The sequence below is a fragment of the Ovis canadensis genome, chromosome 3, assembly GCF_042477335.2.
Source record: "Ovis canadensis isolate MfBH-ARS-UI-01 breed Bighorn chromosome 3, ARS-UI_OviCan_v2, whole genome shotgun sequence".
Classification (NCBI taxonomy): Eukaryota; Metazoa; Chordata; class Mammalia; order Artiodactyla; family Bovidae; genus Ovis; species Ovis canadensis.
The window spans coordinates 150,106,595-150,128,622 of NC_091247.1; the positions used below are offsets into that span (position 1 = coordinate 150,106,595).

At 43.8% G+C, this 22,028-nt stretch overlaps 1 protein-coding gene across 7 annotated transcripts in view; it reads left to right on the plus strand.

Moving 5' to 3' along the window:
- PRICKLE1 (prickle planar cell polarity protein 1) overlaps nt 1-22,028 on the plus strand; it is a 108,205-nt gene that overhangs the window by 63,956 nt on the left and 22,221 nt on the right. Inside the window, exons 1-2 of one of the 7 annotated variants that reach the window (XM_069584549.1) lie at nt 19,914-19,948; nt 20,253-20,452. The exons of 1 other annotated variant lie outside the window; for it this stretch is intronic. The gene's annotated coding sequence lies outside the window, so the exon portion shown is untranslated. 5 more of the 7 variants (XM_069584550.1, XM_069584551.1, XM_069584546.1 and 2 more) reach the window with 5 other exon arrangements.

A 22,028-nucleotide genomic window follows, 5' to 3' on the forward strand; every position in this document is an offset into this window, starting at 1 on the left:
ATGAAATGAAATTTTAAAAAAGAAACTTGAGAAGTGGAATAGGCCAGGATGGGTAAAGAAACTTTGTTTCCATTTTAGTTTGATAATGTTGATCTTTAAGTTTCAGTATCTATTATTCATTTGACAATGGATACTGGATAAGTGGTTCAGATTTAATGGCTCATTAGCCCATGAGTTTCCCAAGGCATTTCTGTTGGTCTGCATGCAGTCATTCTTTCATAACAAAAATTAAGCTGTATTTGGATATTACTTCTTATAAGAACACTGGCAAGAAATTCAGAAAAGGGGGAAAAAAAAAAGAAGATCATTCTTCCCCCAAATAACCATAAGATAAGAAATATGGTAGGGGGTTTAATAGTTTGCCAGCACACACAGAGGGAAACGTGAAATGCAGAAAATAAAAGGATCTGAAATCCCAAAACAGAAGACATAGTTGCAATTGCTGCAACTGGAAACGAATTGCTTTTATTAGATCATTAATGTTTCATGATTTGGGGATATATTTGTATGCCATACAACTGTTGGACCGTTTCATTGCAGGGAAGACACCTCAAAGGATTTTGAAAGGCAACAAATGTATATTGGAATAGTCTTGGGGCTCCCAAGTATAATAAATTGAACCTCTTCCTAAGATACAATGATGTTATATCCATTTTTATTGTGTAATAATTTTCGTTAGTCACTTTACTTCTTTATTTAATTTTGGCTGTGCAGGGTCTTCGTCGCTGCGGGGGCTTTTCTTTAGTTGCTGAGAGTGGGGGCTACTCTTCCTTGCAGTGCACAGGCTTCTCATTGTGGGGGCTTCTGCTGTGGAGCACAGGCCTTAGGGCACGTGGACTCGGTAGCTGTGGCTCCTGGCCGCTAGGGCACAGGCTCAGTAGTTGTGGGACACGGGCTTCATCCTTCTGCGGCATGTGGGATATTCAAGGGATCGAACCCACATCTCCTGCACTGGCAGGCGAATTCTTCACCACTGAGTCAGCAGGGAAGCCCCTTATTGTATAATATTATAATTTTTTTAAAAAGACACAAGCTTTAAGAGAGACTTAAAAAATGAGGAAAGAATTGACAGTGTGTGAATATATATAAATACAAGGAATAGATAGTGAGTTGCTTCAGGGCAAAGAGCAGCTTTTGTTCCTCTTTATAGCCCAGTATCCAGCACAGTTGTCCACCCAGTTGAAGCAAAGGCAGGAACCTGAAAAGAACTCCAGAGGTTGCCTTGGTGAGGGGTGGAGCAATGACAAAGGACGATCAGATTCAGATCCTGGCTGCCCGGACTCCACGGCCCGGTGGTCTTTAGCAAGGCCACCAGGCTCACTGCAAGGTACGCAGGGTTCCCAATAATAATGGGAGGTTATTTGCTTGTTTTTAAAACATCCTTGATATCCTAGGATGTATAAAGCGCAGGCTCTGAGAAATAAAGAAAACCTTATAACTTACTGTTTGATTTCAATAAATCAAACTATTTCTTATTAGGCCTCCTGCTTCCAGTATCTAAGTGTCTGGATTTCTTTGAAATAACACTATTTATACATGTCTATAATGCATAGCTATAAGAAAGGGCTGGAGAACCTCAAAGGTAAGTTTTACAATCATTTCCATACCCATTTTCCTGTGCAACTTGATTTGGGAAAGTTGGTGTTTGATTTTCAGTGAAGTTAAACAAACAAGGCCAACAGATCAGAGCCCCCATCACAAGTCAGACCTTCAGAGGGAATTCAGTAAATTTTTTTTTGTTGTTAACTTCATACCTGTAAGGCTTTCTCTTTGCATCCTGCAGAGCCATTATGGGCTTTTATTCTTAATTTTATCCTCATCTGCAAATTTCATGTGGATGCCTGCAGATGATCCTTGGTTATCTGCAGACGCACTTCTTTCTTTCTCTTTCTCTCTCCTTCTGTCTCTCTAATTATTTGCTGAGGTCACAGCTGCCATCCCTTGGCAGCTTCCTTACCCCAGTAGAATAATGAGACCATGGCTTTTGAGAACTTGGTACTGGGAGTAAATGGTGTTTAAACTGAAGTTTTCTCCGCTTTACTGGTAAAACACAGTCCTTAACTACTCTGCAGGTGCGATGCCCTTGACTATCCCGCCTGTCCGGTACTATGGGACGAGGCATTAGAACCTGTGTGTAAACATCGCAGTGAGGGGTAAGCTTAGGGTGTCTTCCGTGCAGTGCCTGCTCCTTTTGAAGTGTCTGCTGGATTGTACCATTGTCATGCCAGTTGGAGGAATTCTTTGTTTTACAATGGCAGGGCTCGGAAGAGCCAGCTGATAAGACTTGGGACCCTGGTGTGAAACTGACCCTTTGAACTAGAAGAATCTTTCAAGATAAGCAAGCCTTGGTGTTTTTATCACACTTTTTATTAGTGCTCTGAATGGAGCAGGTTAGTGTCCTTGCTAGGCAGGTAAATAAAAGTTTTTCAGGCTCTTCAATAATGATACAGACTAGGACCCAGGCTCCTTTTTGACAACGAAGCAGATCTTCCAATTGCCTATCTCAATGAAGATTTTTGAGAAATAGCATCAATTTGGGAGATTTACTCAGAACAAAAACATTAATTGTACCAGGAGTAAAATGCAAATGAAACTCAAAAGACTTTTTCAAGAAAAATGCTAAGTTTCTCACTAAAAAGTGATCTTGATTATCTTTCAGACCAAATGGCATGCATAATTTTTCTTCATAAAGGACATTGGTAGAACGGAAAGTAGAAAAATTGGCTCCATGGCAATCATTTTTGAATGTACATTCTAATATCCCAAGTGTTTCACATCTCAGATATTCTCCTGAAATGCACGGTACTCATCATTCTGGTGTTAAGTCACTCAGCAAACCTTTGTCAGTCCTGATGGTGTGACAGGCGTGAGGCTCATTTTGGGGGGGCAGCATTGAGCAAGGCAGTCTTGCTCTCCATCTACACGAGTCTTCCAGCCCAGCAGAGGCCCCATCATCACACACATGACTGCAGGGTGAACGGAAGGTTGCAGGGAGGTGACAGGCGCTGTGGCAACATTCTTGCCCTTCCTTTAGAGCTTTATTTTGGAGGATGCTTTAAAGGAAGAATCTCATTTCCCCCTTTTAACAGTTCTTTCACAGTTTGTGTTTCATGTGTGAGGATGCTTTCCAACTTTTCCTTCAGGTTAGCCTGAATGCATCTCAGATGGTTTCCCAGAATAGAACTTTCCATTCAGACTAGGGAGCTGCAGATGAGATGGCGAATTCAGGGTATGTGCCTGGGAACTCTCATCGTGCTGTCTAAACCCCAGAGAGATGAGGGTCTGTGTGGCCGCCCAGGTCATCAGGCTCATCCATACCTGTGGGCTTCTCTGTCTGGCTGCCACCCTCCCCAGGACAACAAGTCTACTCCACCACCCTGGGTGTGGCAACAAATGTTAAGGCAGCCTTTGGTTAAAATGGCCCCTGTGTATACAGCCGACCTCTGTTCCTGGGTTTCCTAGACTGAAGAAATCAAAGAGTTAGAGGATTTCAGAGCTACGAGACCTTAAGATCATCTACCATTTTGTGGATGAGAAACTGAGGCCCAGAGAGTAAAGGTCTTCCAGCCAGTTACTGGCAGAAGCAGGACCACCATGACAAGCTCTGCCCTCCCCTCCATCCGATACCCAGAGTGCAGCTGCGCAGCACCACTCCCCAGGACCCCGAGAGTGCACTCCATCCATCTCCATCTCGCCTTTTCATTCTCACCACTTCCAGGACCTTTCTGCCCATTTGTGTTTGAAGTCACGCAGTTGTGAGCTATTTCCCACATTTGACCTAACCCAAATGTCTCTCCATGTTGTTTTTCCTTTAAACAAACAACTAAATAATAATGCTATTTATATAGCTCTCTAACTAATAAATGAAACTGTAAAGAATAAAGCTATTTATGCAACAGTTCTTTATCAATGAATTCTGTTGATGAATTTCTAATTTGGTATATGTTATATACCCGTGTATAAAACTGTTGAGACCAGACCAATAAAGGTTATCCTGAAAACTGCTGTAGGGATTTACAGATTTATTACCACTTGCCTTTTTTTCCCCCCAAACAGTAGCTCATTTGTGGGAATTACATTACACATAATGTTCAGGCATACTTCAGTTTTCAGCCAGAAAAGTCCATGGTACAGGATATTCTAACAGGAAAGTACATTGTGCTAAGATTATTGCCATATTACAAAGTTCTTAGTGCCCTTAAGCTGCATGAGTATGGAGGATCCTTTATAATAATACTTACTCTAGGAGAAACATTCCGCCCCCTTCCCCTTTTCTGTTCCCCCCTTCCTCTGCAGAGCCACTTCATACTTTTCATTTTCCACTCTAACCATTACAAAAGGAGGATGAGTATCTTTTCATGATTTTTGAAAAAAAATGTAAAAGCAGTGTTCTCAGTTGTCATTAAAATATATTTTCACTTTTGTTTATTTGTACAGTTAACTTTTGTAAAACCCCAAAGTGACAAATTGATAGATGAATTCAAATAAGATTGATGTAATTGCATTTCACATCCTGATAAAAATCACACAGGAACAGGAGTTGTAATCCTATCCTACTCTGTGTCCTCAGATATGTATTTATCTTGTTCTCTGGCTAATGAGGAAAAATTAATCCCGTCAATACTGAGATGCAGCCTGGTGATAAGCTTCTATGTCATCTGTCACATGACTAGCCGTGGTCATCTTCTGTTTCCTGCATTAAGTCAACACAGATGTGCTGGCTTTGGAAATGTCCATCAGCTTAATTTAGGCTCTGCTTTCTGCTCAGTGCAGTGCAGCCTTCATTGATGGTACAATGGGGATTGGAGGTTAGCTCCTCCCCAAGAGTTCTTTCTTACTATAATATTAATAATAACTGGAGGGGAAAAAAATCTTCCATGCAATAAAACAAATTAGAAGACTAAACAGGAAAACCTCTGGTTCAAACACCTTCCCAGCTTGTGTCTATGAAAGTCATGTGATTTATTGTTTTTCTGCTTTATCTACACACACCTTGATCTTTTTTTCTTTTCCCCTGGCTGTGCTGGATCTTTGTTGCTGTTCTTGGGCTTTCTCAAGTTGCGGCGAGCAGGGCTACTCTGTAGCTGCGGTTGTGCATGCTTCTCACTGTGGTGGGTTCTCTTGTTGCAGACCATGGGCTCCGGGTGCACAGGCTTCAGTAGTTGCTCCGCTGAATGTGGGATCTTCCCAGAACAGGGATCGAACCTGTGTCCCCTACATTGGCTGGCAGATTCGTAACCACTGGACCAGGGGAAGTCCCACCTTGATCTTCTTAGTATTTTCAGTAAATATCCCCTGACCCCTGAAATGACATGTCGTCTGCTTGCTGTGTGTCCACATTCTGGGAAGCTAAAGAACACTCAGCACCCAGGGCAACAGCAGATGCCCAGCAGCCTTCAGGTTTCAGCAATCTCACCCAGCAGGACAGCCATTACTTGAAATCAGTGGGAGCAGCACTTGCCTCAGAAGCATCCTATAAGTGGAGCCTTTGCAGAGGAAATGTGCTGAAATGACAGAAACTGTGCATAATTAAAATTAAGCATTGCATGGCCCCCAATTTAATTTAAATTTAAATTGAATGGGTGTAAATGTTAGGTATTAAATGGCTCTAATTTCTACAGTTCTCATTTCATGCTTTTTTAAAAACCTATTCTAACAATTCATGAGAAAACTTTGAAAACTGTTTCCAAAGGTATTGTGGATTAAAACCAGCACCACAAAGCCACATCCAAAGAACAGTTTCACCTAATATAACAAAAGAGAAGTTCACCTTTACTTGAGCAAGATATCTTCACCAAGGTAGGTCAGATCCCCAAAATGACATCTATCCCTTTAGAACTTTTCATGAAAGAGATCTGGGATTTACTTATGAGCATGCCTGCTTCATAAGCAATATTGAAGACCTTGGAGTGTCTGGGTTTTGACCAGCTACTCAATGAAAACTTGAAGTAGCTCCTCTGTCTCCTCGCACAAATTTATCACTGTCTTAGGAAAGCTAGTAACCAAGGTGAATTGTGTCTGTAGACCAATGCATGGTTCCTAAACCCAGTTAGAAATGGCAGTTACCTAGGAAAACTGCATGAAATGTAAATTTCTGGCTCCTAACTCAGACTTCTTTTTTACAATTTTATTTCATTTTGGCCTTGGTGGGTCTTCTTTGCCGCACAGGCATTCTCTAGTTGCAGCCAGCGGGGGCTCCTCTCAGCTTGCGGTGTCCATGGGCTTCTGATTGCAGTGGCTTCTCTTCTTGCAGAGCACAGCTCCAGGGCACCTGGGCTTCTGCGGCGTGTGGGCTCAGTAACTGCAGCTCCCAGGCTCCGCAGTTGTGGTGCAAGGGCTTAGTTGCTCCATGCCATGTGGGATCTTTCCAGACCAGGGATTGAATCCCTGTCTCCTGCAGTGGCAGGAGGACTCCTTAGCACTGAGCCACCAGGGAAGCCCTTAACTCAGACTTATTGAATTAAAATCTATGAGGATGTGGTTCAGGCATCTACATGTTTTTAGACTGTCCAGGTGATCCTTTTCTTTTGACAGCACGGGGTCTTTGTGGCAGTGTGTTGTGGAGTGTTGCAGTGTGGCTTCTCTTGTTGTGGAGCAGGTTCTAGAGCATGTAGACTCAGTAGTTGTGGTGTGTTGGCTACTCTAGTTGTGGCAGCTCAAAGGTTTAGTTGTCACAAGGCATGTGGGATCTTAGTTCCCCAGTCAGGGATTGAACCTGAGTCCGCTGCATTGAAAGGCAGCATCGTAACCACTGGACCACTGGATAAGTCCCGCTCTGGTGGGAGGGAATCACTGTAAGTGATTCTTAGACTGACAACCAGTGGAGCATCAGTTGCTCTTGGCTAAGAGCAAGTTCTTTCCCCATTGTACAACTAGAATTTTTAAATTTCATTTAATAGACACTTTGGGAGTATCTCTGCAGGACAAAACAATTCTGCCTTCACTGGGAATTACTGGCCCATAGCCTGTAAAACACAGAAGCCCTCATCCCTCTGACTGAGTGGATACATGGTCAAGGAGTGGGCCCTTGGCAGTCATGTTGGATTTCAACCCCAGCCCTGGGAGGGGGCCATTTTTTAACCTCACAGACTGAGGAGCCACAAAGCCCTGTCTGCAGGAAGGTAAGCACAAAGTGTTAACCAGAAAGAAGCAGACAGAAGGCTGGAGGAAGAAAGGATTGTCTCAGTTTCTGAGTGTTTTTGAATTGTGGTCATTTTCTGAAGCTCAGCTACAGTCCTGCTGTGTGTTGCCTGAGACACAGGCCTATGTCTCCGTCTGTTAAATGATCACTCCTCACCCTTTTTCTCCTTAAATTAGTCTGGTTTCTGTTACTTACAAAATAGCCCTGTTATAAACCTCATTATTTCAACTCAACCCAGTTTGCCTAACACAGTTCCCTGATGTATTTAGCACACTTGGACGCCACCACAAGGGAGAAGAAGGAGCCCACCTGTCGAATCAGTCCAGGGTGACCCCATTCAGATTTTCTGCCCAGATGTGCCCATTTTGGAGGCAAATACACTTTTGTTCATTGTCAGAACATTGTCTTTTCAAGACCCTTGAATTATGTAACTAATAGTTCCCTGTACTCTGCCCACCAGATTTCCCTGAACAAGAGGTTTCCTTTCCTGGCTCCATTCCCAGCACTCCTGTCCAGGAGATGTATCCCTGAGCTTTCTCTGGCTCTATTTTCAGAAAACTGCCTTTAGCTTCTAACATGCCCTGCTTTTTAAGCACCCTCATTATTTTTTTTCCTTGGACCCCACTTTTCTTCACCTCTCATTTCCCCTTTTTAAAAACCATCAGCAGATTTTAATTCATGTATGATTTTTGTGAGGAAATGGGGTTTTGTTTGTTTTTGCCACAGATGCAAAATTTAAACTAAATGTTTGTCTCAAACCTCCTTTCCCCAAGAATCCCTTTTGTCACTTAATTAAATAACCAAGACCCCTTTTTGAATTGCATGCAGCTTGATGATTGGAGGACCACAGGGAGGGACTTTGGAGGCTATAGGAACCTCACACTTGACCTAGGCTTTGTCCCTTTATCATGCTAATTGAGTTAGGGAAGGAAGAAGGTGTGGGGATAAAGATTTCCACAGCTGGGAATTACCCCAGAGGCAGGGAATATTCTGATGAGAATTTATTTGGGACATTTGTGTTTCCTATGACAGTAAGGCAATGGCACCCCACTCCAGTACTCTTGCCTGGAAGATCTCATGGATGGAGGAGCCTGGTGGACTGCAGTCCATGGGGTCGCTAAGAGTCGGACATGACTGGCGACTTCACTTTCACTTTTCACTTTCATGCATTGGAGAAGGAAATGGCAACCCACTCCAGTGTTCTTGCCTGGAGAATCCCAGGGACGGGGGAGCCCCTGGTGGGCTGCCGTCTATGGGGTCGCACAGAGTCGGACACGACTGAAGCGACTTAGCAGCAGTAGCAGCATGACAGTAAGACCTAGAAGAAAAACCAGCTTTCATAATTTGTTACTAGTTTTTTTTTTTTTTTTTTTGGTTAGATGGTGCTTTCCTTACAACAGATATTGAAGTATGTGGCCCTTGATTGTGTTTTGTGTTCATGTTCCATGGAAGAGCTCTAAATGGAACGTCTCATGATTTTGTAAGGTCTGTGCTCTTTTCCATGGTTACTTTAGTTAAGATCTGTATCATGATAGTCCATTTGGGAAAATTCCAGGGATTTTAGTGTGTGTCTTAATTTCTTTACTACCCAGAATGGCAAAGAATCCATCCCCTTGTGTAAAATGAGTGTGAGGAACGTCTGGGCGTGCTCATCCAGGTGGGAGTCACTAAGCCCAAGACTGTTCTAGATAAGTAACAGGTGTGAGGTGTTGTCACAAGGCTCTTCTGTTTGACAGCTGAATTGAGCCATAAAATTTTTGAATAATTTATGCAACTTTCCAGGATTCAGAATGCACAATGAAATCCTTACAGTTAATTTTGCATGTGTATGTCACTCATCTTTGGCTGAGGTGAAAATATTCAGATTGCCCTATAAGTCAAAATTAATTTTGTAAACTATTATCCATGGTCTTAGCATCTTCTTTTCGCTTTTCAGTAAAATCAGAGTTTATCACAATCATATGTTTTAATTTATATTTCAAAATATTACAAGATGGCCAAGACTGAGTTTAAGAAACCTTTAAAACATCTTTAATTTTGGTGAACTGGTAAGTTTGCATGCTCTTTTTTTGTAAGCTGAATTTTTCCTCCTCAAAAAAAAGAGAAAGCAAGGCAACATGTGGTTTGTTACATTCGTGGCCCTGCTTAGCCTGTTTTGCATTAGGAGGTTATGGAAACCTAAGACTGAAAGCTCCATAAAGCAAACCTTACAGTGAAGGAAAGAAATAGAGAAAAGAGACATCTGAAACTTGGCCCTTTTTCCCCATCTGCCCTAAAAATACATTCCAGTGTGAAATGTGGGTCCCTGATAGTTGGCAGTATAAAGGAGCAGAAAGGCAAGTACTTTTTAAAAAATCATACCTATTAAGTACCTTGAGTAAGTAGCCTCTATAGTTTCCCTTTAAGAACTATCTAAAACATAAAACTGTCTGGGAAAGAACAGGTCTGTAAATGTCCAGTCATTCCCCAGCCATTCTTTAACTATCAGTTCCTCCCCTACACAAAACAAAAACTGCCACCAAGAGTCTACCCAGTGAGGGTCAAAGCTGCCACTCTTGCTGGCAGGCCTCTGGGAGTGACATGCGGAGGCCCTGGCCCACTTTTCCTACTTTGTCCTAGAGCTGCTAATGGTGACAGTGAATGTTTTCCTCACAATGCATAGAAAATTTGCTGCCTTGTTAGCACACTAGAGGTCACTTTAAATTATTTTCCCCCTAATAATTTTACTACAGATGAAATTTCTTATTACACAGCATCAGCATCAAAATGCCCAGATGTTCCTATTACAGGCTTTCAAGGATCCCAAATATTTATGTATATGAACATCATATTTATTCTCCCTAAGAGTTCTCTTAATTAGGCATGAGAAATATTTTCATATAGAGTGACAAGCATTTTTTGTAGATTTTAATTGTCTGTGAAAAAAACATGCTGCACTTTGTCAAAGGTGTTCTTAGGAATCGGATAGCTGTACATTCAGAAAAGTCATCATAAAATAGACTCTTGGAAAGACAAGATGATCAGAAATGTTGCTTGTGTAGGACTTGGCCCTCCTCTTCTGCCTTTTGAATGGTGACTTCATTTGAAGAGCTTATCGACCCATGCCACTGGATTATTTCCAGAAATTTTTAACTCTTTAGATCCTAAAAGCGTGGCATGTCATAAAACTATTTTTCTAATTACATTTTCAGGCTTCACTAAGTTGCTCCCCACTCCCAAATATACCTTTCCAAAAGGTGGAGAGAAGCATTTCAGAGATGCCTGGAATCTTGTTAGAATCTATTGAAAGAGAAGCTAAAGACTTTAGAAACAGTCAATAACGGAAATGAGGTTTGTTCTATTGTGTTAGCAGCAATGCAGTCAGTAATCTTAGTTTGTGTTAAGTAAAAAATGTGTGCCCTTCTGTAAGAAGCAGATTGTCTTTACAAGCCTGCTTATATTATATGATATTATATGAGTGATATTATATGAGTCTTAATAGTTTATATTATTTGAGCTCAGCTGCAACAAATTTTTCTTGGGGGACATTTTGGCAATTACAATCGCCAAGAAATGCTGCCAGACTATTAATTCTATTGTCTTTTTTTCCCCTTTTTATTCATTTGCTGTAACTGAACTGAAGGACCTTAGTAAAACAACAATAATAATGTATTATGGTCCTGGGAGCTGAGCTGTAATCAATTTCGTCTGACAGGCTTATTAATGGCTGCATTATTACTGTAGTGCCTTTTGCCTTCAGGATGTCATGTGAGATGCGTTCAGCTGAATGGGTCACACATAAGCTATAAACTGAACCATTCTCGTGGTTTGCCCTTTGTTCAGCATAATCTGCCTCTAAATCGAGGAACTGATGGTTGGGCTCCATCTGAGAGTGATACCCTTACTTGAGTAAGAGCTTAGCACACCCTGATACTCTAATGATGAATAATTGCATCAGAGCAACTGTTATATGAATGATCTTCAGATACAGGCCAGTTTTGTTGTATTTGGACAATAAATGACTTTGTATCTGTAGCAGTTAAAAATGCAGTGAACTGCTTCCAAAAGCTCAGTGTCTCAGTTGTCTGAGGACCCCCAGGATTGGGGGCTGTGGGTGATCCCCCTCCTTTGAGCTGTGCAGCATTTCGGTCCTAGAGGTCAGGGCAGCCAGTGTGTTGTCACTGAGTGCATTGCTTCATTTCTAGATGAAGTAATGTGATATGAACATTCTAGAATTATCCTTCCTACTTCCTGGTGATATTGCTGAGTCACCAGTTGGGGCAAGCAAAGCATGTTATTTTGCTATTTGTAAGAAGCTCTGCTTTAAAAGCAAATAACCTAGTGGTTGAAGACCATAGGCTTTGATGTCAGACCTGGTTCTGAATCCAGGCTCTTGCACTAATTAGCTGATGATTAGATGATGGAGCAACTTACATGTCTCATTTGTAAAATGAGGAATATAAGATCTGCCTTATCATGTTATAAGAATTTTTTTTAATGTATAGGATTTAACACAAGGCCTAGCCTACAAGTACTCTAGATGTTACAGCTACATAATAGTAACAATAATAGTGATGGAGGTTCACTTGGCATTCTTATATTCTTAGCGTGTCACCAAATAAAATGCAGTAACATGCTATATGTTCAAGATGATGCGCAAGTGTAATGCATACTTGACCCCTCATTCTATGCTGACGCCACCCCTGTCTTTAGGTCTTTGCATGTTCATTGAAAGGAAGGCCCTGTGTCAGGTACACGATGGCCTGCTATGAGACAGCATCCTCTTTCCTCAAAGGATACTAGGATGTTCATTACATCCAGATCCATCCAGACTGCACTTTTATCCTCACAGACAGGTTCCTCACCGTGATCATCATGGGATCATATCACTGCATTTTGTTTGAGAAAGCTCTTTTAAGGAACCAGAAACACCAGAAGGTGCGTTTCTCAAAATACATCTCTTCCAATCACTAATACTAAGCAAAATAGTGACTGTAGCCCATCCTTATTGGTGTAACTGCCAAGTGGAAAGTTTGAGTTTCTGGGTTGTCCCAAAGCTCTGTGCACAGAGGAAGAGAAGCTATCTGTTGAGTTAAAAGAATTTCTATTTGAGAAAGAAAATAGGCAGTAATTTTGGTGGAGGGACTGGTCTGAATAAGATGGGAGTCCTGGGGCCTAATGGAGAGTCTTGGAGGAATGGAAGTGCAGCATAGAAACCTCTGGTGTAATGGGACCTCAGGGAACATTCCTGGACCCATCCCAAATGAAGTCCTGAAGTAAGAGTCAGCCAGGCAGATAAAAATGTGTGGCTAGACAGTTGCACGTAGAGGAAACAGCAGGATTAGACAAAGGGTCATGAAACAACATGATATGCTTGGAAACCACAAGTTCTGGAGCCAGAGGTGAGATATGACAAGTGATGGAATACAGTCGGACGGGTCAGTGGGGGCTGGAAATGAAGGACCTTCATTTATCCCATGGAGGTGCCAGAAAAACTGAAGAAGGGATTTTTAAAGTAGAAGAATGATACTAGGTTTATAGTGGTCAAGTGAGGGAAAATGGGTATGTAGGGAAGAGAAGCCCCGAGGCTCGGCTGCTGTAGCATCCCAGGATGGGGGACAAGGTGAGACAGAAAATGAAAAAGATGCAAAATCCATTCAGTCCCTGAATGAGGGCAGGCAAGAAGAAGGGCACTTGGTGAAGGAGACGCCTGTGATGGTCAGGTATCTGGCTTCCTGGGGGTACTGGCGGTAGGTACCATAAACAGACCAGGAAGAGAGGAGGAAGGAGGATTATTGGTCTGGAGGTGGGTGGAGCATATCAGTTAGTGATTTGAGCTTGCTAAAGAGATTTCACTTTAGCCAATTGGTTTAAGTTCATATCAGATCTTATATGCTAAAAAGAATAATGTAAAAGATAAATTTCATGAGGTTCCTTTAAATATTAAAACTAGAGAATTGAGCATTAAATTAGTTGACTCACTTTTTTCCAAATAAAAATAGAGAAAACAAAATCAATGGATTGATAATTGAGATAATATAAGAGTGCTTAACAAGGTCTGAGTCAGGGTCAGATGTGAACTAGTCACTGAGCATTCATCAAATATTCACAGAAAAAACTCTATGTAGCAGGCAAAGTACCTAATGGGGTAGGCCTGAGTATCTAAGCACTTGGGATAGATTCATTGCTAAACAAAATAGGCTTCCCTTCGCCCCTTTATAATTCAATGCAGATACAATGCTGAAGAGATGAGCGCTCCAAGCATAAAAGACAAAGGAAACATTAAAAGTAACTTTTGTCAAAAGATAGTTACTTACCTAGAGCTATGTGATTTGACCCAATATAATAACTGGAATTCCAGCTCCTGGCCCTGGCCCAACCTAGGATAGCTGGTAAACCCATCCCCACTACAAAATCACCTTGTGTAAATTCACCTTGTGTAAATTCCCACAGTTCCAGAAGGGGACTTGGTATCTTAGATAAGATAAAGAAACATTACGGAAAGGTTGGCCGACCTTTTGTTTTTGGCAAGAGGCTGCTTGAAATAATTCTTTGCTGACACCTCAGTAAGAATGTTATTGTACATGGTAGTTGTCAAAAGCTGGCCCGCCCTCATTGGCCCAGATTTTTCCTTGTGGAGAGTCGACAGTCTTAGGTAGTGGAGAGTTTAGCATGAAAAATACAAAGGTGAGCTAAGTAGCTTTGAGCATGTAGTTCGTGAAGCAAAGCAGCAAATACTCTATAATTTTAATTTTTAAGACAAAGCAGTATTTATTATTTACATGTTTTGCACAGAATACAAATTGCAAGGTTGCAGAGCTCACCTAACACACCAAGTTTCCGCTTTTTGTTTCATCTCTGCGGCAGGCTTGGCTGGGTCGTTCTACATAATCTTCCAACCTTAGTGTCGTGTTCCTGTTCCCTTCCGTAATGATGGACCCTGAGCTCTAACACTGGAGGATGCCAATGCTGTAATTTAAGAGTGGATTCCAACGGGAAGATAAAGTTTGAACTTAGAAACGTAAATATCAACACTTTGGGTTACCTTGAGTTTATCTTCCATGGACAGTGAAAAATATCTGCAGTTTCAAGCTGGAGCTCTCATATCAGGGCTAAATTGTTGATTGTCTTTCCAGGAAACCATGGGAATGCTGACTTAAGAAATGGTGGCCCCCATCTGCTGGCACTCTCAGCTCTCACAGTCCATGCTGGGCCACCACAGGCCCGTCTCTCTGCCCTCAGGCACACTGCCCTTGACTCCTGGGAAGGCTTTTAGGCTCTTTCCATCTGGTTTCCCTGCACTGTTCTCTCTCTCCTGCCTCTAATGAGGGCAGAGATACAGTCACTTCGCTCTTCTTGAAGCCTCTGGAACTCCCCATAGACCTTGGGGTAGCTGAACAGCCCTGGCACACACGGCCATTTAGAGTCTGGACCTACCTCCCCGCTGCGCTCCGGCTCATCACTGTGGGCTTTCTAAGGGCAGCTCACTCTTTTGGCCTCAAGCTTTGATGGGCCCAACCTGGTTCCTACTCCCAGCTCCACTGATTACCCTGATCAACCACTTCAAATCCTTTCAGGCTCAGCTCAGATGTCACCCCACCTTCCTGGATTCTCACCTTCTAACCAGAATTGATTGATCAACGTTTCCTCTTACTCCTATATTAGAATTTTAACCATACCTCAACTGTAGTATAATCACAACATACCATGGTTTCTTATGTGTTTTGGAAAATTAGAACAACTACTAATTTTCCCTACTCATCTTGTGTGTATTCCTATGCCTTCTATTTTATCAAGATATAAATAGAATATGAAATTTAAATTAGACCTAAACCCTCCCCTTAAGGACTTCATATTTAACTGTCATATTCTATGAAGTCCTTAAGGGGAGGGCTTAGGTCTAATAGAGCTGCTCTGAATTAAATATCTTTTGATTCAACCAAAGAATCTATCAATAAATCAACGGATGAATTTATGAAGCATCAGCTCAGGCAGCTCTTGTTCCAATATGTTTGGCTCCATGGAAATTTGGGACTGGTGACTGCAGCAGAGGTTTCACCCTTGAAGTTTGTGACTGAGCAGAAGATAGCACAAGGAGGAATTATGTATTCATATATCTTTCTGTATCAACTAATAACAAATCAAGAAACCATTTTCTGCTGTGAGCTTTTCTTCCTTGTATTAATATTGTAGAATATTTTCTTTAATGTTTCTTAAACCATTTTTATAAAGGTTTTATATGAGCATTATGAAAAATAAAAAGGTTGTAGATAGTGTGAAGATACAAAGGTACAATTATTTTACAAATAAACAGTTGACCCTTGAACAACACAGGTTTGAACTACACAGGTCCACTTATACTTGAAAGTTTTTCAGTAGTAAATGCTACGGTGCTGCTCTGTCTGAATCTTTGGATGCAGAGGAACCAAGGATATGGAGTTATACACCGATTTACCTCCACATTGCTCAAGGGTCAACTGTAAGTTCAAAAGCGAAAGTTTCCATCTGCCTTTCTCTAGAAATCATATTAATGGTTCAGTAATTATATTCCTCTAAATAGTTTTGCTATGCATCCCTTAGCCCATGTATTATTAGCTATAATAATGTGATCATACTGTGTATTGGGGTTTATATCTCAATGTTATCCTGAATACCTTTCCATGTGTAGATCTCTCAATATTTGTTTTAATAGCTTTATTTGTAGATGTGCTGGGTCTTCACTGCCACGAGGGCTTTTCTCTGGTTGTGGCGAGCCAGTGCTACTGTTTACTTTCGGTGCTTAGGCTTCTCCCTGCGATGGCTTCTCTTATTGTGGAACATGCATGGGCTGTAGGGCACTCACGCTCCAGTAGTTGGGGCTTCCGGGCTCCAGAACACAGGTTTAGTCACGGCATGGGGCTTAGTTGCCCTCCGACATGTGGGAGCCTCCCACACCAGGAATAGAACCTGTTCTGCACTGGTAGGCAGATTCTTCACCACTTAACCACTGGGGAAGCCCCCTAGATGTCTCAATATTTATTGGAAGATTTATTCTTTATTCCTTAACATGTTGGTGGTTTTTCAGCGATGAAATCTTAAGTATGTTGTATTAAACCACAGATCTACAGGAATAGAGAAAGCTGAGAAACTTAAGGAAGGTTTAAGTTCTTAAGGAATACAGGTTTAATTATCTGTCCATGGAAAGAGACATCTCCTGGACTGGGAAAGGGCTATTTCAGAGCAGTAGAGAGTGAGTGGTGGGTTTTTACTAGAAGTCATAACTCTGAGCGAGAGTCAAATGGAAGGACCTGACCCTATATTCTCCCACCCAGCCTGGGCTATAGACTCAAGACATCTGCCTGTTATTAGTGTCACAACCAGCTATCAAATTTTAAGAGACTCAAAAAATATTAGAACTGGTGGCGTCTCTGGAAGCATCTAGTTTGAGATGGTGAAGCCTGAGGTCTAATACCTCAGGCTAATACCTTAGAGAAGTGGTTTGTCCCTGAGCCTAGTAATTGACGGAGAACAGACTTATAAGTCTCCTAACTCCAAACCCAGTGCATCAGGATATTTTGCAGGGAGGATTTACCTTACTCTCAAAGGAGTTAGGAGTTGGGGGAGGGGATGGCTGGCTGGGAGGATCGGAGTAGTAAATCTAAAGAGGGACTGGGTGTAGAAAATGTTAAAGAACCAGTGCTCTCTAATCACATTGCTTTAAATATAATCAAAGGCGGAAAGAAAGTAATTGGAGACCTAGAGAAACTGCAACCTATTATAAAACAACATCCAGCCTGTTAACTCTCGGAAGAGCTGATACTGCCTTCAGGCCCTTCCCTGGGGCTGTTGAGGACTCAGCTGACCCTAGAATTTGCACGTGTTCAGTTAGCTATCAGGATATACTGCCCAATCAGAGATACAACACAAATGTTAGAGTTAAAAAGACCGTAAAACACTTTACATAAGCATTTAGTGGTAACAAATTTGGTAACAGATTTGAAGAATTATGATTATGATTGTTTTTCTGGATCTCGATTTTTTTTCTGGACAAGATGTAGGATCCTACAGATTGTTGTCAACTCTAGCACTGTCTGATTCTGTGATTTATTTTTTGAGCTATTTGAGCTATTCATTAGAAATTGCATCCAACATTACAGGTGTTGTGATTCGTTTAGTTACCTATCTCTACATAGTCAGAACTACCCAATTGCTGTCCTGAAAACTGTCACCCTACTGAACATTTCCTATGCCAGTCACCCCTTAAATTTAGTGAGTGAAATGTCATTTGATGAATTTCAGAGTCCTTGATCTCTCTTTTCTGTTCAGAAACATAGACATTCAATCAGTTGAATAGACTCTTCCTAGATGACTGACTTTTAGTTACAAATCCTTCCACATAGCTGTGACAAAGAGTAACTCTTACTCTTAAATAAAGTAGGTCCGTTTTACAAATGGAAAAATAGAAGCAAGGAGCAGAAAAGACCTCAAGGTCACCATATACAAATCATAGGAGAACCAAGCAATAGAACTCAGTTGTGCTTTCTATTTTGTACGTTTATCTCCTTCTCTCAGACCCAATAAAGCTGACAGGCAGGCATTTGACAACCAAAATGCTCCCTCTTTATTTCTCTGCCCTTGGCGGTTTTCTTTCTGTCTTAGTCTCCTCCATTAAGACGCTGGAATTCAGTCTGGCTTTAGGTTAGAAACAAAGTTCCTCGTTCAGGTGTGGTATGGCAATGAAGGCCTGAGAAGAATGTCCAAAACCCATTAATTCATTTAACTCCTGCTTATTGAACTTGTCTACTAAGTGCGGGACATGAATCTTAGTGCTGAGAGTATAGTAACGAACCCCCAAAGGCTAGGGAAGAAGACAGCAAACATGAACAAATAGAATGTCAAGCAAGAGTGCTGTGAAGACAGCACAAGTAAGGGGGGGCGGTGTGGGTGATACTTGGGATGGGCAACTGGAAAAGGCCACTCTGAGTGAGAGGAGGGCAGAGACCTTGCTAGCTAGAGGGAACCAAGTCCTGTGAATTTCTGGGCTTCCTTTCTCAGCCTCCTGGCAAGTGTGATTTCCAGGCAATGAATATTCCTCCCCGCTAAAACAAAAGGATGCTGGTTGGGGGCCTTGCTCTCCATCCTGCATAAGTTCACCCTTGACAATAACAATGCCTTTCAGACCCGACTAAGGTCTGTTGCATTCAGATTGAATTTTAGTAGGAAGTTTTTAACTGTTTCCAAACCCACTTCATCACTGAAAACACTTACAACAGGCATTAAAGCTGACCGTAACTGTTGAAAGTGTAACAAACAGTATTTACCAGTAACTGCGTGAGAAGAAGCACACTTAGAATGGCAGACATTTAATACTGGTAAGTGTTGCTATGGCTTGTAGTTGGGAGGGTTCTGGGGTCTTGGCTAAGGTGTAGCTCTCCATTAAAAGCTTTCAAAAAGGATCCACCTGGCATAGCATTGGCCTGCTGATACTCCCTGTATTATAATGATATGATAGTTCGGGGTTTAAGTTGGTAATGGACTGCACACTGTCAGTTGATGACTTCCCTGAGAAAGTCCAAACAGAAATGAAATAGGAAAAAGGAAATCTGACCTAGGTATTCACGACTCATTTCACAGCTCCACAAAGGAAAGTGGTCATCTTTGAAGTCCACCCCTGCCCTCTCACCAGTCTCCATACAACCTGAAGGCAGAGGAAATCTACGTTAGAACTGTTTGGGAATGATCTTCACAACTTGTGTTCTAGATTTACCAACATAGAATATGTTTCAATAACAGATCCTGTTGCCTAAATCAGTGTTTCCAAGCTGGTCTACCAGCAGAGCCATTACCTTTTTTGGGGGCCTCTGCCACTTTAAAAAAGTAACTTAAAAAAAAGCAGCTTCTCAGCTACCTTGCTTTGCAGCAGAGATAACAGAAATTGGCCACAGAGTTATTTACTTGACTGCTCTATTTAAAGCAACTTGCTTGTGTATTTTTAAATCACAGTTACAATGGGCTATTGTTCCATTGTATACTGTAGAAACATATATGTTGCAAATCACTCCCAAGGAATCCTGATGGTTTAAGGATTTTTTTTTCTAATATAACCTGAAAAAGAGGTAGGATACCCAAGGAACTGGTGACCATTTTAAGTTGCATTTTATAAACTGATAAAGCTCTTAAATATTGCATCTTTTTCTCTCCCTTCTTTTGGCATATCGCCTTGTGATAAGGAGGCTATTGTAGAAATTAAAATCTGTAGTTTTGGAGCGACTCAGTCTTCTGCTGCAGATTGTAGTTTCTTCCTGGGCTTGCCTTGAGGTTCTGTTTTTGCTTCTCTTGGTCCTATCGGTAGGCAACTAATGCCAAGCTTCACTTTCTCTTAGTGTACCTAGAAATATTAACAGCTCAGAAACAAGATTAGCCATGAGTATGAGCATAGTCCTTGTGTTTGAATAATTATACTCACTTAACAACTCTTATTCATGTACTTGATTGAGTGCATCCCGTGACCTGGTTCCGTTTCTTTGGGTGTTATTTACTGATAAAAATAAATCTGCGCTAAAAGCAGTAGGAATCTCTCCGAAATGCAAGGAAGGTCCTAAGAGGGGAATTCATATGTTAATGAGCCCTTCCAAGTGAGAACTGGGTTAAACGTGCCATTTGCTGACATCATTGTTATGGGCAGAGAGGAGATGATTTCTCTAAGAGGTGTCCTTGCAAATGCTCCCAGCGTTTTCTGGCCCGCGCGTGCACCTGCGGGAGGGGGAAGTTTACATAAGCGTCCTGGAGTATTTGCATCTCGGCTTTAATACTCACTAGGGCTCCCGGGAATGGAGCGGGCGGACCGAGGTAGGTGCTCGAGCCACGAGGCTGGCCAAGTGGGTGGGTAACTCTTCGAGGAATAGTTCGTGCGCGGGACCTTGTGGAGACCTGCCAGGGGCACGGTCAGCAGTGACAGTTCCTGGAAAGCGGGTGGCAGCGGGATCTGGCCGGGTAGGCTCCTCTTGCGGACCGGAGCGGGGAGCGGAGTTGGGCGGGGATCGCCAGCCCGGCTGCCGGCCCGCAGCGCGGCAAGGAGGGTGGGACCGTCAGGAAGCGAAATGGTTACTTTTTTTTTTTTTTTTTTTAATGCGGGCTCTGGTTACTTTTGAAGATCGCGGGCCCAAGAGCAGAGAGGAGACGGGTTTTTTCTTTCCGCGGTGGCGGATCCTGGAGAGACGCGGAGCTGAGGTGTGGGGGATGCGGTGGCCTGGGCGAGGCGACTCCAACCCTGGGGAGCAGAGTCAGCGACGCCGGCGGGGACGAAGGATCTCTGGAAATCTGGGGGACTTCCTGCCGGCCCCCTCACGGCAGGTTAGACGGCGGCCGCGGCTGAGGATCGCCGCGTTGCACCGAAAGGGGACTCACAGGACCCGCCGGCGGACCGCGCGTCACGGCGGGGCGGGGGCGACCCCTCGCTGGCCGGGCGGGGCTGACACTGCGCGGCGACGGGGCCCCCACGCTCGCTGCCCTGCCCCTCGGCCCGCGCCCTGCTGGGGTCTCCTCCGGAAAGGGGTGGGCGCGGATGACCCTAGGCACACCCAGCCCTGTTTTCCTGCGGGAGGACCCGCGCCGGGCCGCCAGCCTCGGCCGGTCGCAGAGCGGGGGACGGCGAGTGCGCGCCAAGGGCTTCACGGAGGGGCTGCAGGCCGCGTTCAGCCCCGCGGCCGCAGGTGGGGAGCCGCCGTCTGGGTTCCGGGGCTCGATGGCGATGGGCGGCGGGGGCTGAATGCTGAGGCTACGGGGAGGGTTTCGCGTCGGAAGCAGGGGATAGACGCGGGGACCCGCGGCCGCTCGGTGCCGCCGTCCAGCGCTGGAGCGAGTGCGGTCCCGGGTGAGAAGGTCAGCTGCCCGAGGGCGGCACGGGGGCCTCGAAGGCTCCGGGCGTCGAGGAGCTGCCCTTGCGGGGCTCTCGCCGCCGCCTAGAAGGGCTCGTCTCTCCGCCTCGGGAAGTGGAGCTGGGCGTCTAAGTGCGGGAGGCCGCGGAGGCGGAGGAGCCCGGGCCCGAGTCGGACCCGCGGCCCGGGCGCCCCCTGGCGGCCCGAGCAGCCGGCGCCGCGCGGAGGGTGGGCTTGCGGGCCGCGGGCTTGCGGGCCCCGACTGCGGGCGTTCCCGAGGCGGACGCGGAGGGCCCGGCCGAGCCCTGCAGCCCGTCCCCCGCGGCCCACCTCGAATTAGCCCCCTGGGTTTTCCCGAAGGACGGGGTGATATCCCCTCTTCGACTCCTCTCCCGCGGCCTTTTTAAAAACCTCGGGTTTTCACATTAATCTGTCAGTATAAGCCAGGCTATGTGTGGAATTTGTTTTTACAACTCGAGTCTTGTGACTTCTCAAACACTTTCTTGAAGTGTTTTCTCTGGAAACTTGTTTCAAATGAGGGCTGTGAGTTTCACAAAGAGGAGTGTTGTTCGGGAGCCAACAGGTGACGGAGTGAAACCCGAGTCTGTGTGTACATTGGAGTCAAGTCTGGCTGCCGTTTCCTTGGGCCGCCGTTGAAAATGGAAATTCAAAAACTCAATAGGAGACTTGAATACGATTTTGAGAAAATATCTGCGTCTCCCATTATGGAAAATGATGAATTCATTAGACAGCACCTCGCGCCGCCCGCCTCACACCGTAGCCTGCCCTTTGGATTTTGCCTTCCAGGCCGGCTTACAGCCAAATAACCTGACCCCAAAGCGCCGCTCTGGCAAAGGACCGTGCTTTGTCATCCGGTTTCCTCCTTTTGTTAAGCAGTCTGTCTTACTGTCGTGGAATGTATTTGTGCATGAAATTAGCCTGCTTTGAAACCCTGCAGAGTTCCACATTTCCTCTTGGAAAAATAGATAGCTTCTTGGCACTGGTGTGGTGCCTGTCGGGCCACTCAGCTGTCGGAAAATGTACAAGTTGGA